The sequence below is a fragment of the Montipora capricornis genome, chromosome 8 (genome assembly GCF_036669925.1).
Source record: "Montipora capricornis isolate CH-2021 chromosome 8, ASM3666992v2, whole genome shotgun sequence".
Lineage (NCBI taxonomy): Eukaryota > Metazoa > Cnidaria > Anthozoa > Scleractinia > Acroporidae > Montipora > Montipora capricornis.
In genome coordinates, this window is record NC_090890.1 from 21,786,266 (window position 1) to 21,793,309 (window position 7,044).

The 7,044-nt window shown below is 39.6% G+C and overlaps 1 protein-coding gene across 3 annotated transcripts in view; it reads right to left on the bottom strand.

Annotated features, from left to right (window-relative positions):
• LOC138060220 (acyl-CoA desaturase-like) overlaps positions 1-7,044 on the bottom strand; it is a 49,118-nt gene that overhangs the window by 15,053 nt on the left and 27,021 nt on the right. The window lies entirely within an intron of this gene.

The following is a 7,044-nucleotide window of genomic DNA, read 5'->3' on the forward strand; positions in this document are numbered from 1 at the left end:
AGCTCATGAAATAAACTGCTTTTCACATGGACAAATGTCTGGTAATTGATGTGTCTTTTGCGGGCTTGCCCAAGCATGCTCTTAAAGCCCCTTTTGTTTTCCTTCTGTCCCAATTTTGTCGATTAGTTACCGACACGATCCGTTTTACACTGTCCAAAAGTTAATGTAAACTGACGCCTTTGCTTTCTCATTGGTCAATCATGACATCATCTCTACCTCATTGACTCCGTGCCTTTCCCATTGGTCGTTTAACTTTATATTGGCAATTCCATCCGGATGGTTGGGCGGAATCGTAACAGATGCACACAACACACATCGCTAATAAAACCTCATTTAACACTCATAACATTAAAAATCCCACATATACATATATGGCCGGCATCTCATTATAACCCTAAAGCTCAATGCCGCCATCTTTGATTTGTCCAAAACCGAGTTTACCAGCTCCTTCTTGAACTCCTTCCAGGCTCATAGCCGCCATCTTGAATTATGCCGTCTGGCCACCATTTTGAATAATAATTTCGCTTAGTCATTTGTCACATGCTATTCATATGAATGGGCCGTCGAGAGCATTCAATCAGCGCTCACGAATAAGTGTCACGGATGACCACTCCCGATCAAATATCTTCAAAAGGCGTAAAAACAACATATACAGTATTCCGACGGGGCAATTAAAAACAATGTAAATAAGATGACCAGTAAAACGGATTATTATACATTGAACTCACTATCTCTTTTCTGATTGGCCGAAAGCGTACAGTGAATTTTCGAAATCAGCGCCCGTGACGGTATTACAGGATTATCAGCCTCAGCCTTCGGCTTCGGCTGATAACCTTACCTCAACCTTGATTATTCTTGCTGGATATCACAAAAACCTCATTCAGTAATTGTTTAATTTAAGTGACACAAAAATGTCAATAAACACTTATTTAAACAAAACTTCATTGCTTGCAGAAGATATAAATAAAATAAGGTTATAGAAGGAATGGCCATGTGTGCAATCACAACGGAGTATTTATTACAACCGGAGCAAGATATGTACAGTTTATAATTCAGAGCGATGTCCATGCTTTTCAGTCTTGGTTTCAGTGCAGTTATATATCTACATGTAGGCGTGAATATAGGAAAAACCAAGGTTCTATATCTACCTGTGGGGTATAATACACCACTTTACCAGCTGTTTTCAGACTCGCATTCCAAACAACCTCTGGGCTTGATCGGTTGGGGATTCGGATTTCAAGTTGCTTCGGATGTCTAACTGGTGATAGGTCCTTATCATATAAGGCTCATGTCAATTTAAAGTGTGCAACAAGGTTAATGATAAAGTTGCCGCTCGTAGGAGAGTACGAAATTTACAACTGCAGAAGTGATGGTTAAATAAAATATCGACCTATCTACCTACTTGTCAAATACTCAAGTGAGCTATGATCCTCGCAGTTATGAAGGCAATTTATGCCCCGGAATTTATGCAACTGCGTAGAAAAGCCTGAAAAATTCAGGACTTCAATTCAAGGGGGTTTGAACCCGTGACCTGCCGTTTATAACTGCGAAAATCATAGCTTCACTTGATTATCATTTGCAGTTCAATATGAACCATTTCATATATTATTTCGTTATTGATTCCTTCATCACGGGAATATTTGAACCCCCAAATGACGAAAGTTTTGAAGGGTAATAAATTGTTGAAACTGTTGAAAAGTAATAAAGTAGAAGTAGAAGTAGAATTCACGGGTTCAAACCCTATTCAAGTCCTAAATTTTTCAGGCTTCTCTTCGCAATTGCATAATTTGCGTTCATAACTGCGAGGATCATAGCTCACTTGATTTCATATCCGCAGTTCACTATATGAACCATTTGATATATCATTTCGTTCATTGTTAAATAATCTTGCACTGAACGCCGCGCGATTGTGCTATTTCCCACAAAACTGTTGTTGTGATAGCGAAACGAATTATTGCAATTGGGTGTGAGCACAATGACTTCAGTGTAGGAGAAAAGACAGGAAGGAGCGAATCTATTCAGACGTGTTTCGGCAGGACTAAACTGTATGAATGATTACAAGTATTCCTTACGTAACATTTAAAGTATAACGCAGGCGTAGCCTCTACGTTTTACAGCAGATCACTAATTAGCACTTTGACGGAGCAAAAGACACGACGAGACTCTGAACTCTGCAATGTTGCACTGTGAAAATCGATTGAATTTTGAGACAATGTGGAAAGCAAACTTAACTTTGGAAAAGTTGAATTTTGGCGAGGATATGAAGCCATACTCATGGATTCGGGTAAAAAGACGTATTATCTTGACTTACAGTGACGACAGATTCAGTTGATTAAAATTGACACAAAAACGACGGCAACAAACCTTTCAGAAAAAAACAACGAAACTCCACCGTTTTTTCTTTGTCCTCCGACGCAGGTAACTGTGTATTAACTGACGGTAGCCGGTAATAAGAAATTTCTAGCTTTTTGTAGACTCATGATGTGTGTCCTGCACCTTTATTTCACGTGGATATTTCATGTGTACGGGTGGGTGTTCATGGCCTCGGTGGGGATGTTCCGCTGGGACCCTGGAACCCTTAGCCTATACCAGAGCTACAGTCTGTGACAAAATTCGTTGGAACAGTACACGACTATACAGATTTGTAATTCTTCCCTCATAATGTTGTAGCCTGCGTAGCAAGCGTTCCTGTTGGACAGACAAAAGTCTGGTGGTTGATGGGTCTTTTGCGGGCTTGCCCAAGCATGCTCTCAAAGCCCCTTTTGTTTTCCTAACGATTAGTTACCGACACAATCCGTTTTAAACTGTCCAAAAGTTAGTGTAAACTGACGCCTTTGCTTTCTCATTGGTCAATCATGACATCATCTCTACCTCATTGACTCCGTGCCTTTCCCATTGGTCTTTTAACTTTATATTTGCAATTCCATCCGGATGGTTGGGCGGAATCGTAACAGATGCACACAACACACATCGCTCATAAAACCTCATTTAACACTCATAACATTAAAAATCCCACATATACATATATGGCCGGTATCTCATTATAACCCTAAAGCTCAATGCCGCCATCTTTGATTTGTCCAGAACCGAGTTCACCAACTCCTTCTTGAACTCCTTCCAGGCTCATAGCCGCCATCTTGAATTATGCCGTCTGGCCACCATTTTGAATAATAATTTCGCTTAGTCATTTGTCACATGCTACTCATATGAATGGGCCGTCGAGAGCATTCAATCAGCGCTCACGAATAAGTGTCACGGATGACCACTCCCGATCAAATATCTTCAAAAGCCATAAAAACAACATATACAGTATTCCGACGGGGCAATTAAAAACAATGTAAATAAGATGGCCAGTAAAACGGATTATTATACATTGAACTCACTATCTCTTTTCTGATTGGCCGAAAGCGTACAGTGAATTTTCGAAATCAGCGCCCGTGACGGTATTAAAGGGTTATCAGCCTCAGCCTTCGGCTTCGGCTGATAACCTTACCTCAACCTTGATTATTCTTGCTGGATATCACAAAAACCTCATCCAGTAATTGTTTAATTTAAGTGACACAAAAATGTCAATAAACACTTATTTAAACAAAACTTCATTGCTTGCAGAGGATATAAATAAAATAAGGTTATAGAAGGAATGGCCATGTGTGCAATCACAACGGAGTATTTATTACAACCGGAGCAAGATATGTACAGTTTATAATTCAGAGCGATGTCCATGCTTTTCAGTCTTGGTTTCAGTGCAGTTATCTACATGTAGGCGTGAATATAGGAAAAACAAAGGTTCTATATCTACCTGTGGGGTATAATACACCACTTTACCAGCTGTTTTCAGACTCGTATTCCAAACAACCTCTGGGCTTGATCGGTTGAGGATTCGGATTTCAAGTTGCTTCGGATGTCTAACTGGTGATAGGTCCTTATCATATAAGGCTCATGTCAATTTAAAGTGTGCAACAAGGTTAATGATAAAGTTGCCGCTCGTAGGAGAGTACGAAATTTACAACTGCAGAAGTGATGGTTAAATAAAATATCGACCTATCTACCTACTTGTCAAATACTCAAGTGAGCTATGATCCTCGCAGTTATGAAGGCAATTTATGCCCCGGAATTTATGCAACTGCGTAGAAAAGCCTGAAAAATTCAGGACTTCAATTCAAGGGGGTTTGAACCCGTGACCTGCCGTTTATAACTGCGAAAATCATAGCTTCACTTGATTATCATTTGCAGTTCAATATGAACCATTTCATATATTATTTCGTTATTGATTCCTTCATCACGGAAATATTTGAACCCCCAAATGACGAAAGTTTTGAAGGGTAATAAATTGTTGAAACTGTTGAAAAGTAATAAAGTAGAAGTAGAAGTAGAATTCACGGGTTCAAACCCAATTCAAGTCCTAAATTTTTCAGGCTTCTCTTCGCAATTGCATAATTTGCGTTCATAACTGCGAGGATCATAGCTCACTTGATTTCATATCCGCAGTTCACTATATGAACCATTTCATATATCATTTCGTTCATTGTTAAATAATCTTGCACTGAACGCCGCGCGATTGTGCTATTTCCCACAAAACTGTTGTTGTGATAGCGAAACGAATTATTGCAATTGGGTGTGAGCACAATGACTTCAGTGTAGGAGAAAAGACAGGAAGGAGCGAATCTATTCAGACGTGTTTCGGCAGGACTAAACTGTATGAATGATTACAAGTATTCCTTACGTAACATTTAAAGTATAACGCAGGTGTAGCCTCTGCGTTTTACAGCAGATCACTAATTAGCACTTTGACGGAGCAAAAGACACGACGAGACTCTGAACTCTGCAATGTTGCACTGTGAAAATCGATTGAATTTTGAGACAATGTGGAAAGCAAACATAACTTTGGAAAAGTTGAATTTTGGCGAGGATATGAAGCCATACTCATGGATTCGGGTAAAAAGACGTATTATCTTGACTTACAGTGACGACAGATTCAGTTGATTAAAATTGACACAAAAACGACGGCAACAAACCTTTCAGAAAAAAACAACGAAACTCCACCGTTTTTTCTTTGTCCTCCGACGCAGGTTACTGTGCATTAACTGACGGTAGCTAGTAATAAGAAATTTCTAGCTTTTTGTAGACTCATGATGTGTGTCCTGCACCTTTATTTCACGTGGATATTTCATGTGTACGGCTGTGTGTCCATGGCCTCGGTGGGGATGTTCCGCTGGGACCCTGGAACCCTTAGCCTATACCAGAGCTACAGTCTGTGACAAAATTCTTTGGAACAGTACACGACTATACAGATTTGTGATTCTTCCCTCACAATGTTGTAGCCTGCGTAGCAAGCGTTCCTGTTGGACAGACAAATGTCTGGTGATTGATGTGTCTTTTGTGGGCTTGCCCAAGCATGCTCTCAAAGCCCCTTTTGTTTTCCTAACGATTAGTTACCGACACAATCCGTTTTACACTGTCCAAAAGTTAATGTAATCTGACGCCTTTGCTTTCTCATTGGTCGTTTACCTTCATATTTGCAATTCCATCCGGATGGTTCGGCGGAATCGTAACAGATGCACACAACACACATCGCTAATAAAACCTCATTTAACACTCATAACATAAAAAATCCCACATATACATATATGGCCGGCATCTCATTATAACCCTAAAGCTCAATGCCGCCATCTTTGATTTGTCCAAAACCGAGTTCACCAACTCCTTCTTGAACTCCTTCCAGGCTCATAGCCGCCATCTTGACTTATGCCGTCTGGCCACCATTTTGAATAATAATTTTGCTTAGTCATTTGTCACATGCTACTCATATGAATGGGCCGTCGAGAGCATTCAATCAGCGCTCACGAATAAGTGTCACGGATGACCACTCCCGATCAAATATCTTCAAAAGGCGTAAAAACAACATATACAGTATTCCGACGGGGCAATTAAAAACAATGTAAATAAGATGGCCAGTAAAACGGATTATTATACATTGAACTCACTATCTCTTTTCTGATTGGCCGAAAGCGTACAGTGAATTTCCGAAATCAGCGCTTGTGACGTCATAACTGCAGATTATAAAGTTATCATGTCAAGGTCACTCAAGGTCACGGGTTATTATGTCATGTATGACCGCAGTGCATGAATTCTAAGGGTAGTCATGTTAATTTCGCGCGCTTTCTTCTACTTACTCTTCTCATCAAGCTTTTTTTCAATTTTTCACATATTGTCTAATGCTTAAAATTTTTTGTCGAATTATGTGCCGCTGATTTGTACATGTTTACTCGTTGACAAATAAATTACGAGTTCCACTTACTGTCGTGACCATTTTTTTTCGTACAATGCTTAACAAAACTTTCATTAGATTCGGTTTTTGTGATATCCAGAATAATCAATGAAATGACCAACTCACAACACCAGTGGCTTCAGTTGGTTAGAGCGTCGCACCGGTATCTTGACGACACGAAAGTTTTGAAGGGTAATAAATTGTTGAAACTGTTGAAAAGTAATAAAGTAGAAGTAGAAGCAGAATTCACGGGTTCAAACCCAATTCAAGTCCTGAATTTTTCAGGCTTCTCTTCGCAATTGCATAATTTGCGTTCATAACTGCGAGGATCATAGCTCACTTGATTTCATATCCGCAGTTCACTATATGAACCATTTCATATATCATTTCGTTCATTGTTAAATAATCTTGCACTGAACGCCGCGCGATTGTGCTATTTCCTACAAAAACTTTGCTTGTGATAGCAAAACGAATTATTGCAATTGGGTGTGAGCACATGCAATGACTTCAGTGTAGGAGAAAAGACAGGAAGGAGCGAATCTATTCAGACGTGTTTCGGCAGGACTAAACTGTATAAATGATTACAATTATACCTTACGTAACATTTAAAGTATAACGCAGGTGTAGCCTCTGCGTTTTACAGCAGATCACTAATTAGCACTTTGACGGAGCAAAAGACACGACGAGACTCTGAACTCTGCAATGTTGCACTGTGAAAATCGATTGAATTTTGAGACAATGTGGAAAGCAAACATAACTTTGGAAAAGTTGAATTT